The following is a 13,642-nucleotide window of genomic DNA, read 5'->3' as shown; positions in this document are numbered from 1 at the left end:
TAGAAAGAATGTCTTGTTTTCTCTATCGTTTACTCTTTAAAAGTTTTGATGGTTATTTATTTTTGAGAGAGAGAGAGAGAGCACACGTGTGTGTGTGTGTGTGTGTGTGTGTGCACCTACATAAGCAAGTGTGTGTGTGTGTGTGTGTGTGTGCACCTACAATAGCAGAGAGGTCAGAGAGAGGGAGATAGAGGATCTGAAGTGGGCTCTGAGCTGACAGCAGAGAGCCTGATGTGGGGCTCGAACTCACAGACCCGCGAAATCATGACCTGAGCTGAAGTTGGACGCTTAACTGACTGAGCCACCCAGGTGCCCCTATCATCTATTTTTTTTTTTTTAAGTAGGCTTCATGTCTAGTGTGGAGTCCAGTGTGAGGCTTGAACTCATGACCCTGAGCTCAAGACCTGAGCTGAGATTAAGAGCAGAACACTTAACCGACTGAGGAACCCAGACACCCCTCTATCATCTAGTGATTTCTAGTGATGATGATACAAAGTTAATAATTTTCTTCATATGGTTTTGAAGTTTGCTTTACATTTACTGTCCTTTTATCTAACTAAAAATTCCCCTTGCTTTCCTCTGTAGTGCAAATATCAAAATTTTCCACAATGGGTTCAGCCCTGCTGTTTCTTATGCATACATTTATCTTGGCTACAAGCAGTGTAACATAAGTGTCCTTTATGCTCCGGGTACCATATTGTTTTATTAATCCTACTATGATTTTTTTTCTGTAAATTTTCCAGTATTATGGAGTTGGCTTCTAGCTGATAAAATTGTATCCATTCTCTTTCAGGGAACAGAGTATACTTAGATGTAGCAATGCCATGTTTTAGTAAAATATGGACTATTCGATTCGCGTGAATCTCTTTCTCTCTTTGTAAACTTTGCTTTGGCTTCATGCCAGTCTAGAAGTGACCATGGAATAAAAAAGTCTTCACCAGTAACTGTTTTTCTTTTCTTAATGAGATGTGATAAAACATGATCTATATCTTTTAGTTCTGTGCATTTGACAATTCCTCAAAGACCTCAATCAAATCAGTTATTCCATATGAAGTGGCCCAAACATTTAAAATATATTTGTCTGTTTCATTTATTGTGGTAAAATGTATGCAACATAGAATTTACTATCTTAACCACTTTTAATTTTTTTAAATGTTTATTCATTTTTTGAGAGAGAGAAAAAGAGAGAGAGAGAGCGTGCGCGCACATGAGTGGGGGAGGGGCAGAGAGAGAGAGGGAGACACAGAATCTGAAGCAGGCTCCAGGCTCTGAGCTGTCAGCACAGAGACCCATGCAGGTCTCGAACACACAAACCGCGAGATCATGGCTTGAGCCTAAGTTGGATCCGCAACCGACTGAGTCACCCAGGCGCCCCTATCTTAACCATTTTTAAGTGTACACTTCAGTGGCATTAGAACATTCACATTGTGTGCAACCATGACCACCGTCCATCTCGAGAACTTTTCATCATCCCGAACTGAAACTCTGAACCTAGTTAAGCCATAACTCCCCACTTTCCCTGCCTCGCCCCTGGCCACCACTATTTCACTTTCTGTCCCTAGAGTACATACTTCATATAAGTGGAATCATGCAATGTTTGCTCTTTTATGTAAGTTTTCCCTTTTTGAAAGGATATTGCAGCATCCAGCAGATGACTTGGACCCTTAAAATTGCTCCTTCACTTTCCTTCGGTTTCCGGTCAGCGGAATAAGGTGGGAGATTCATGAGGGCTTCCCCATTAGCCCCAGTGAGGTGATGCTTCAATTAACTTTGTCAAAGACAAATTCATTTCACACAGTATCAGACTGATAGAATATATCACACTCATATGAGAATACTTTTAAGCTCTTTGAGCCAAGGATATAAAAACATATTGAAATAATTATTAACTGAAATTGTTCTGTCTGCATCTTGAGTGTGTGTGTGCATGTGTATGTGTGTGTATCCTCATAAAGGAAAGGATTTTGCCTGGTAGCATTAATAACTAATCTCCATAAGCCATGTTATAGTTTACAAAGGACATTTTCACCGACCCCTTCCTATGAAACAGCAGCCTTGAAAAGGTTAACGTTCATTCCCATGTTTAGATGCTACAGTACAAGCTCATTGAGATTCACTCCCTTACATTCCCAAGGTAAGTTAAGTGGTGTTGCCCGGTCCTGAGCACAGTCCCATTGTGTTGGTCCCACGTCCCTTCATCTCGCTAATTACCCCCCAGTGGCACAGGAAGCCACATCAGTGTGTGGAATCCCAGTCTGGTGCACTAATCAGTACACGCACTGCTCTCCGGCTTTTAATTTGACCTTCCAGGAGACCTTTCCCTATGTCCAACAATCTACTACTCACTCTAAGAACGTGGCACTTGACCTACACATCGTGAGGTTCCAGGAGGGTCAGACACTTCCCTTGTCTGGCAAAGAACTTCCCTCAAGCTGCTATGCTTAAGGATCAGGAGCTCTTTTCTCTCACCAAAACTGGGTCACATTACAGATAGTGGGGAGAGATAGTGTGGAACTAGTTCACGGTGGCAGCTGACCAAGTTCTATTGCTGGCAACACGGATGGAAAATGGCCTATGTTAAAGTCCAACATGAAATTGCAAACAATTAAAATAATAATAAAAAGTGCTGCCAATGGTATGCTAAAAAACTTTCGAAATTTAAGGAACATAGTGCAGAGCATATTGGTTTACTTGATGATCTCTCGGCTCTGCGTGTCTGGTCAGTGTAGGAAACACAGCAAAGGGAAGGAGATATGAAGCAGAAACCTCAGCTCTGTGCTCTCTTAACTCTTGGAGACTCACATCCCCAAGAGGATCGTCAGAGTGGTTTCTAAATTAGAAAAAAATGTAGCAGAGCTGCTAAGTGTTTTATTTCTGAAACCCTCGCCGTCCATGACCATTGACAGACTGTCTTCTGTAGGTCCTGCGAAGCTGCCAAAGCAGGGAAATGTGTTATGTTGCATGGATTCATCTCTCACTCCTCATTCGCTCCTATTTTCCATGGCACTTTGATCTTTTCTTGTTTTCCACTCCACATTGGTCCCTGTATATCCTGGGCCAATTGGCATGCTTCTGTTAAAGAAGGATTTTGCTAATAGTATCCTAGCTGTTCTGACTTCTCCTACACTGTCTTGTCCATCCTATCGCGATATACTGTTGGTTACTCTAAATCCTGCTGTTGAATCTTGCTGATACAAGCTTGACTGCCTAACTTTACATTCTTTACGTTATCTATAGATTTACCAAACATCTTTGTTCCAAAGAGTTCAAATTTTTTCGAAAAAAAAAATGTTTTTATCAGATGACATTTTGTTTTAACAGTTTGACAAAAAGATAACCATTAAGGGGCATCGGAGTGGCTCAGTTAGTTAAGCACCCGACTTCGGCTTAGGTCGTGATCTCACAGTTGGTGGGTTCGAGCCCTGCATCCGGCTCTGTGCTGACAGCTAGGAGCCTGGAGCCTGCTTCGGATTCTGTGTCTCCCTCTCTCTCTGCCCCTCCCCCACTTGTGCTCTGTCTCTCTGTCTCTCTCTCTTTCAAAAATAAAATAAAACATTAAAAAAATAAAAAAAAAAGGTAACCATCAAGAACTTAGGCTAATGTGTTAATGTTGCCTACTGTGTTAAGGCTAGTTGAGATACAGTTTTTAGTTTGAAAAAGTAAATCTTATCAAGAGATACTTACCCGAATAGAATGGCTCAAAAGACTCTCCAAACTAGCTGTGTTACACTGCACAAATTACTAGGCCTTTCCAGGCCTCTATTCTGCATCAGAAATAAGGAGTGGAAGATTCCACTTGCCTCTGGGCATTAAAATGCAACAATTCTTTGAATTTATAAAATAAAGAGCAAGCCTGGCATGCTGCCTGAGGACTGCTAGGACTCACATTTCAGATGCTCTTGGCTGTGTGTTTCTAGAAATCAATTTCCTCATTAGTCCTCTTTCACCTTATTTTGAAATTTAGCCTCTGAATTTTTTTCTGTCTTATTCCCCCCTGCAGCCCAGTTCCCCACATTTATTTCTAGGCAGCTTCTATAGGTGCTTTAAAACAAAGCTGTATCATGGGCTCCTGGGTGGCGCAGTTGGTTAAGCGTCCGATTTCAGCCAGGTCACCATCTCGCGGTCCGTGAGTTCGAGCCCCGCGTCAGGCTCTGGGCTGATGGCTCAGAGCCTGGAGCCTGTTTCCGATTCTGTGTCTCCCTCTCTCTCTGCCCCTCCCCCGTTCATGCTCTGTCTCTCTCTGTTCCAAAAATAAATAAAAAACGTTGAAAAAAAAAAAACAGCTGTATCAGCCACTGAGAGCTATACATGGCATTATCAGAAAGAGAATTTCATAGAAGAATAACTTTGAAGGTAGTGAGCTTCTGGCCTTTGTTTTCTTTTTTAGCCCACGGAACCACTGTCAGACATAAATGCGATTTCTGTGCTTTGTTTGAGTTGGGTGACCCGGTTTACATGAATATTTTATCATTATACATTAACTTTATCTGGAACATGATTTTTTAAAGAGTTCTGTTTGAGTAAGAATGTTTTTATTATGCCCTAGGCCTTGCTTTTCTATGGAAATGTGTGCTCAGTGTTATAATAAAAGTCTATTGGCAAATAGGATTAAAATAAAAGCACTTTATTTTGAAAGCAACTTTTCAACAATACTGTGTATAAGGCCCTGATAGAGTTTTTAGGCTCTTAATGTTTAGAGGTTTGAGACAACCCTCTTCTATCCCACAAAGGCAGCATATCTGCTGTATTTCATAAAGGAAGATGTCTAGGCCTTAAATTAGGTAGCTTTGGACTTTAACCTCATGCTACCCCTTAGCTCAGCGACATTGGATAAGTCATTTTACCTTAACGTTTCTCCTATAGGGTGAGGGCAGTAATAATTACTTCCCAAGATTAGAGCCAAACACCATCTAGCCCACAGGAGGCACCAAGCAAATGGTTTGAGGATGATTTTCTATTAAGAGATGAGGGAGATTTCAGTTCTTTAGCCTCAGGGTATCATACATTTGTTTTTCTTTTGGACTTGAAGTAAGAATTCACTAGGTACAACCTGCTAATGGTTTCCTTCATACCTAAAACCAGCCTTTCATCATATCCCTAGCCTTAAAAATTAACTGTCAGCAAAGTGAGTTAGTGATTTATTAGATTTGTTTGTTTGTTTTTAGCTGAACAATGCTTCAGTTGAATTCTCCATTATATAACTCATTTTGCTTCTCTACTGGTTTTCTGATTTGAATCATGAACATTTCTCTCCTTCTCTCTCCCTCCTTCCTCTGTGCTTTTCTTTCTTCCTTTCATTCAACATGTATTTACTGAGGGTCCGTTACGGGCCCAACATTGTTCCAGGTCCTGGGGAAAAAGTGAAAAACAAACTAAGAGGTCTGTTTTAAATGAGATGTTCTGAGAAGGCCAACATTTGATGAACATTTTTTATATGACATTGGTTCTATTATTCTGTTACCTTTACCCAGAAGCTTCTGAAATGCTCCTGGTTCTCAAGCCATGTCTCAATTTTGAGGCTACATTTTCTAGACATATATGGCCACCTGGCTATGTCTTAACCTCATCACAAATTCCATTTGATTGCTTTTCAAAACTGCTTGGGAGGTCACATATGCCAAGGGTGGCTCTACCCACTTTTTCCTATAAACCTTCCAGTTGAACTTTTCAACATGGACCGAGAAGCCATTAGTGGGTGGATGTGATGGTTAATTTTATGTGTTAATACTGGGCATGGAATCCCCAGATACTTAGGTAACCATTATTTTCTGTGTATGTCTGTGAGAGTGTTTCTGGATGAGATTAGTGTTTGTTTTTGTTTTCTTTTACAAGGTTTTATTTAAATTCTAGTTAGTTAACATATAGTGTAACATGAGTTTCAAGGGTAGAATTTAGTGATTCATCACTTACATACAACACCAAGTGCTCATCACAAGTGCCCTCCTTAATACCCGTCATCCATTTAGCCCTTCCCCTCCATTCACCTCCCTTCCAGCAACCCTTGATTTGTTTACTATAGTTAAGAAAGTCTCTTATGGTTTGCCACCCTTTCTCTTTTTTTTCTTTCCTTCCCCTATGTTCACCTGTTTTGTTTCTTAAATTACACAGATGAGTGATATCATTTGTCTTTCTCTGACCGACTTGTTTCACTTAGCATAACACACTCTAGCTCCATTCACATTGTTGCAAATGGCAAGATTTCATTCTTTTTGAAGGCTGAGTAATATTCATTGTGTGTGTGTGTGTGTGTGTGTGTGTGTGTGTGTGTGTGTATATATATATACACACATATACCAGTTCTTCATTATTCATTCATCAGTCAATGGACATTTGGGTTCTTTCCATAATTTGGCTATTGTTTGTAATGCCACTATAAACATTGGGGTGCATCTGCCCCTTTAAATCAGTATTTTTGTATCTTTTGTGCAAATACCTAGTAGTGTAATTGCTGGGTCATAGGGTAGTTCTATTTTTAGCTTTTTGAGGAACCTTCATACTATGGCTATACCAGTTTGTATTTCTACCAACAGTGTAAGAGAGTTCCTTTTTCTCCACATCCTTACCAACACCTGTTGTTTCCTGTGTTGTTCATTTGGGATTAGCATTTGAATCTGTAGACTGAGAAAGCAGATTGGTCTTCATAACATGGGTGGGCATCATCCAAGCCACTGAAGGCCTGAATAGAACAAAAAGATAGAGGAAGGGAGAATTTACTCTCTGCCTGACTGCTTGAGCATGCATATTCATTTTCTATCTTCAGACTGGAACTTACATCATTGGTTCTCCTCTTCTCAGGCCTTTGGATTTGAACTGAAACTATATCACTGACTTTCCTGGACCTTCAGCTTGTAGAGCAGATCATAGGACTTCTCAGCCTCCATAAATGTGTGAGCGAATTTTTTTTCTCTCTCTCTCATATGTGTGTGTGTGTGTGTGTGTGTGTGTGTGATGTATATATTACCAGTTCCCTTCTTGCCACCATGATGGAAATATGGCCCAGACTTGGAAAATTCTGGTACCTTACATCCTATGCCTTCACAAGCTGAGAAAATCCTACGAAATGGGTATTACAATAATTTATAGATGTGGAAACAAGGTCAGAGACATTAAGTAAGTTGCTCAAGGTCATCAGCTAATAAAAGGCAAAGCCTAATTTCAATGCCCATGTTCTTTCCACTGTTCCACATTACCATTTATAACACTTGTTTTAGAGAGCACGACTATTGCTTCAGATCCCGTAACAGATGATTGGCAATGCTTCTTTTCTAGCTACCTGAGACCTTGTACGTTTAGCCAGAGCTCCCATTCAACTGAAAGATGAAGTTGAATCAAATAATCATGAAAAGGGGCGCCTGGGTGGCGCAGTCGGTTAAGCGTCTGACTTCAGCCAGGTCACGATCTCGCGGTCCGTGAGTTCGAGCCCCGCATCGAGCTCTGGGCTGATGGCTCAGAGCCTGGAGCCTGTTTCCGATTCTGTGTCTCCCTCTCTCTCTGCCCCTCCCCCATTCATGCTCTCTCTCTCTCTGTCCCAAAAAATAAATAAACGTTGAAAAAAAAATTAAAAAAAAAATTAATCATGAAAAAATGAATGTGAACAAACTTTAAATAGTAAAACTTCATTAACATAAAAAGGGGATTATAAAGCAATGGCAGGAGCCATATGTTATTTTTGTTTGCTCTGCATCTGTTCTTTCAGGAAATTGCCTTACTCCCCATGTGGTTCTGGACATATTTTCAATCAACTCACTTGGCATCCAGGTGCCAGCACCCCCAGCTCCCTTCCTGCCACAGTGATGAAAATGTGACCTACTCTTATATCCCAGGCTACTTGATGCCTTTGAAGAGTGGAGTCATGACTGAAGGAAGGCCAATGAAAATCTTTTGCCAGGACTGGTATATAGATGTCAGGAGAGGAAAATTGATTTTGGTTGAAGGGCATACATTTCTACTGATGCTAACCATTTTTCTGAAACATAAGGTCTACAGTATGATATATACACACATGTATGTACATGGAATATACATATATACACATATATCATATTTCTGCCTCTCTCTTTCTCTGCCTAGAGACCTAAACAAATTCTGATTAATAGGGGCATTTCAAGAGGCCATGGAAAGAGGGGGAGTTTAGAGGTTATGTCCTGAGCTGATGAGAAAAAATGAGGTCTAGAAAGTCTTAATGCATGCCTGGATTCATGGATCCAGGGTTAAAATTTAAATCAGTATCTTATTTTGTTGTTATTTCGATCAAACTACCCTGCATTAATCTTTCAGAGGTCCACTAAGTTTGCCTGAGTTGGTAGGGGAGGTAGTGAGTATTTATCATATTCAGGGAGCCATGCTAAGCGTTGCAAGCAAACGATGATCCCTGGTCTCATGGAGTTTAAGACAAACCATGAGAGCTGTTCTGGTGCCTGTTGTGTTCCAGGCATTATCAAGGCCCAGGCAGGATAGCGTCTAACAATAGGATTTATTACATATATTTCAAATCAATGATTTTGTTTATTCATCCTTTTTTAAAAAATGTTCATTTAATTTGAGAGAAAGAGAGCATGGGAACATGCCTGCACCCTCAAGTGGGGGAGGGGCAGAGAGAAAAGGAGAGAGAGAATCCTAAGCAGGCTCCACACTGTCTGTGCAGAGTCCAACACAGGGCTCACTCCCACCAGCCATGCAGGGCTCGGTCCCACCAACCGTGAGATCACGACCTGAGCTGAAATCGAGAGTCGGTCGCTTAACCTACTGAGCCACCCAGACACCCCTTTTTTATTCATTCTTGAATGAGGATGTGATGATATTACAGGATACCCAGACATCACTGAAACAACATTCATTGAAAGCCTACTATGTACCAAGTGTTACACCGGAAAGTAGGATGTTATGGTGAACATCCTGCATTTGATTCTTGCTCTCTTGTAGATTGCATTCTTGCTTCATCTTGCCAAGATGAAGCTTCTAAACACAGAATTATTTACATAAGTAGGAAAATAATAAAAGTACTTATGTTATATTTGCATGTGTTGTAACAATCCTGTGAGCTAGTAACTGGTTCCTGCCCACGTTCCAAGTCTTAGGAGGCTTTGTAGCATCACCTGATTTTTCAGTCAGCATTCGTGCAGGAGTCCAACAAAACGTGCATGGTGGCTGCTTTTTATTATTATGGTTATATCTGCATTAACAGTGACAGTTCTGTATTCTTACCCTTCAAACCAGAATTTTGTAAATCTCCACTCAGATGACCAGCCTACTGTCCATAGCAACCCTAATTTGGATCTAAGTCAATCCTTTTCCATTTCTGTGCCAGCTGTTAGGCTACAGAAGAGGAGACACATACAATTTGTGGACTTCACACCCATGTAGCATATTTCTACTGAGGAATTCAAGGCATTCTGGATTTTTATTCCTTTTAATTTAAAATAACTCTGAACTTTAAGATGGAAGAGGTAGTTTTCGTGTCTACGAAGTGGAGAAGGTACCTGAGCACAGGGTACCTTACTTCATGCTATGGCTCTGTTGCTGAAAAATGATACCTAAGCTGGATGCTTGCAAATCAAGCAGGGGAAAGTGGTGATAGAGGTTGCAAGGTAAAGAGATTATATAGTGAAAATGCTAATAAAACATACTATCCCTCTATTTAATTTTTACTTAGAAATTCAGCTTTATGTGCATTTGGCCTAAGGAAATAAGACATGTCTAAACTACATTTCTTGGACTAGAGTTGTTAGTAGAAGCTTCAGTCTGAGGCTCCTTGTCCAGGATTTTGTTGAGATGTCAGTGGCATTTGTCTGTAGAAAAAAAAAAATAAAAGCTTCTTATTCTGGCCAACAAGATTTTTCAAAATCAGGGCATCACCTATACCTCCAATTGTATTTTTCGGGTACTGACTATTTTTATATAAATAAATATATAAAATATATACATTGTTAGCTCTGCAGGCCCCAATTCAGCAGATTGGCAGGTAGTATTGAAAAGCTGTGATCCCTGCACTCCTCTGGCTCTCCATCTATAAGTATGAAGTTTGGCATGTATATACGGAACATCGTTCTTCTGGAATAGGAATTATTCCATTTCTCTAAGCATTAACTGCCTGGTGTGAGCCCTTGAGTGCCCAGGTATTCACAAACATCTGTCTTTTCATGCCCCTTGAGAATCTGCCCTGTATTTTCCTGTTGCACTCGAGCCAACTTAGAACCCACCCCTTTCCAGCCAATCTTGTCTCCCTGGTCTTTGGTTCTTTCTTCTTCTGTTTCGGATTTGCCCTGATAATCTTTCTCAATTTTCTGCCTCTAAATGCATCCTAGCAACATACAGCTTCTTGTTTAAACATTTTTCTTGTCTTTAGGACTTTGTTGATATTGTGCTTTTGCCTACAATGTCTTAGTCAATCAAACTTCCGCATCTTTGAAGACCCAAGTCAGATGTCAATTCTTCTAGAATCACTTCCTCAGTCCATAGCCTAGGTAAATTTTCTTCTTTTATTCTTCCAAGGTAAACTGAATGATAATTTCTTGTTTTTTTTTAGTTATTTAAATCAGCTTTATGTAAGAATTTCCAACATGAACAACTCTTTTGTAATTAATTAATTAATTTAGAGAGAGAGTGAGAGAGCATAAGAGCAGGGTAGGGGCAGAGAGAGAGGGGGAGAGAGAGAATCCTAAGCAGACTCCGCACTGTCAGCGCAGAGCCTGATGTGGAGCTCAAACTCGCGAACCACAAGACCGTGACCTGAGCCAAAATTGAGAGACGCTTAACCGATTGAGCCACCCAGGCATCCCCAACATTAACAATTCTTATAAAAAACATGCGAGCACAGAACACAGAACTGCATCCAACAGCATTCTTATGGGTCGGTAGCAGACATTAGGACTTCAACCCTTCTTTGTGACACCCTTAAGCTCCCTGGTGAACTCTACTAACAAGTACTCCTGCAAAGCACACCACAAGCTCAGTTCAAGTTCTCAGCCCGCCAGCTTCAGTTTCCGTGACCACACTTACAGATCAGTAACAGAAAAGACCCCCTACCGCTCAGCCTTCACAGCAGTTGACAAAGGGGTGGGGGAGATACCAGTATTATTTCACTTAAGACATTCAACCAACACGGGGTATCTAAGAACAAAACTCACTGAAGGTCTCCAACAGATGCGGACGTCCTTTGAATGCAAAAAACATTCGTACGTTATTTGCTATCATTGCCATCTGCACACTCCGTCACCAAAGCCATAGGATTGAGAGATAACATCTCACCAAGTTGAAAAATATCCATTATGCATGGGCTGCATGGCTCTCTCCTGTTCTTGCTCATACTGGCCTTTGAAGCCTTGGCACCGCCATCAATTCCACACAAAGTTTCAGAAGTTCCTACAGCCTTCTGGTTCCATAGCACAGCCCTGTGTTCATAGCATTGATACGACTCCGTGAAATAAAGAGTAGCGGATAAAAATGGGACGCCCGCTGTCAAAGACACAGCCTGTGCAGGGCAGTGACAGATTCTTGATTCAGAAAGCAAGTAGACAGAGATATTCCCGTGGCAGAATATTTACAGCACTATTTGCAATGAAGTGCTTCCTCCACAAACATTTGAAATGCGGTGAACTGCAAAGATTAAATGAAAGCTTCATATTGTACTTTTGCATATGAAGGGAGACAAGTGTGAAAAAAACAAAAGAACTAAACACGGTGACAGCGTGATCGCCAGAAAAGATTTTCTTAAGGAAAAAGTCTATATGGTGGGGTTCAAAGTAAAACAAGGAGAAAATAATGTAGTTCTTATTTATTATTTATTTATTTATTTTTGAAAATCATGTAGTTCTAATCAATGGTTTCCATTTTGAACATACGAAGAATTCACTTAACAAGCACAGGGATAAAATATTATAGGAGAAACCTTTTTTTAAAACAAATTAAAAAAAGTTTTTTCTTAATATTTTATTTTTTTGAGAGAGAGAGAGAGAGAGAGAGAGAGAGAGGCAGGCAGAGGGAGAGGGAGACACAGAATCCTAAGCAGGCTCCAGGCTCTGAGCTGTCAGCACAGAGTCAGACACAGGGCTCGAACTCACAAACCAGGAGATCATGAGCCAGAGTCAGACACTTAACTGACTGACCCACCCAGGGGCCCCTGGAGGAGAAACCTTTTGATATCAATTACAGCGTGTTGGTTCTTACCAATCGGGCAAATAGCAATTCACTTGTAAACATTCAATATTTCTACCTTTTGTAACAACACTTCTAAAAGTCCTTTAGCTTTTCCTCTTTTTCTACAGAAAAAGGTAAAAAAAAAAAAAAAAATACTCCTGAATATACTCCACCCTGAACAAACCAATTTTGAGAAGTCTTAGTACATCTGTATCTTACATTATGCTTAACATATGTTTGGAAACATTTGAATTCCCGCCAGCCTATACCAACCCCACTGTCTACATTCCTCAGCCAGAAGATTTAGAATCCACACTTGAGCCAAAGCGTCCACTGAAACCGCTGCCTGGCTTTGCATGTAATGCAGAGCCCCAGCCAATTGCTGCACCTGAATGAGAATTGCTTAGAGGAGTTATTTTCAGAACCAAAGGCCTGACTTGGCTCCCGCTGCATGTTACCCTGGATTCGGTTCTCACCCGATGGGCCTGAACTGGGGACGAACGTGCCCATCATACCCTAGCAGCTCTGCGGTGCTGCTGGGGCTGCAGCGTCACTGCTGGATTAATGCTAGAAGCGCCAGGGTTCATCCTTGCACCCATATTCCTACCTTCATCGTTTCCCAAACCAGCTCCACCCCCTCTCCTGTTACCAAATCCACCCTGATTCCCAAAGCCCCCTGGATTGCCACCAGCTCTTCCACTTTTAACTGTCCGTTGCTGTTGTGCTTAAGTTCAGCATCGGCTATGTGGACACCGGTTCCTTTAATGATCAAGTCCCCTCCACAAAGAGACTGGGCCACCTGATCATCTGCCAATGTGGCAAAGGCAAAAGCCCTGAACGGTTTGGGCGTGAAGACACCGACCACCTCCCCGTACTGGCTGAAGAACTGTCGCAGCTTCTCAGCAGTCATGTCCCCTCACGACGCCCATCAGACACCTTCCTGCTTCTCAAAGCCTTCCGTGGGCTTTCCTTAGAATGAGGAAGTTTATAGTGACACCTTCATCCATCCATCACGTGTCTCTGTGGCATTATTTTCACCTAGGCTTTATATTCCGGAAAATGAACAAAGCCAAACCCTTTTGAATGGCTAGTTTTAATGTCTTTCTTGACCTGAACCATAAGAACTTCTCCAAAGGTACTAAAATATTCTTTTAGATCCTGTTCAGTTGTTTTTCATGGGAGGCCCAACATTATTAAGTTAGACCTTTTCTGGACAGCTCTTTTCACTTGCCCTGCTGATAAAGCATCTGTCTCATCCAGTTTTCTCTTGTTATCTTTGGGATAGTTGACAACATACACCAGATTCCCCCAGCCAGGATCGGGGCATGCAGAATTCCTTCTACCAGCTGGACACCTCTCATCCACTGAGATGCTGGATTGCTGTAGCGTGGTCCACATGCCCCTGGAAACTAGGCTGTAACCATGGAAAGCAGCAATGTCTCATCGTCTTCTGATGGTATTTCAACAGGTTCATCATTCTCATCTTCGGTTACCTGAATATATTATT

At 41.2% G+C, this 13,642-nt stretch overlaps 1 pseudogene; it reads right to left on the bottom strand.

Annotated features, from left to right (window-relative positions):
- Positions 1 to 12,416: 12,416 nt before the first annotated feature.
- LOC106978989 (TAR DNA-binding protein 43-like) lies at positions 12,417 to 13,634 on the bottom strand (annotated as a pseudogene).
- Positions 13,635 to 13,642: the final 8 nt, after the last annotated feature.

This window comes from Acinonyx jubatus, chromosome B1, assembly GCF_027475565.1.
Source record: "Acinonyx jubatus isolate Ajub_Pintada_27869175 chromosome B1, VMU_Ajub_asm_v1.0, whole genome shotgun sequence".
Lineage (NCBI taxonomy): Eukaryota > Metazoa > Chordata > Mammalia > Carnivora > Felidae > Acinonyx > Acinonyx jubatus.
The sequence above is the reverse complement of the archived record's forward strand: the minus strand, read 5'-3'. Positions and strand labels throughout refer to the sequence as shown.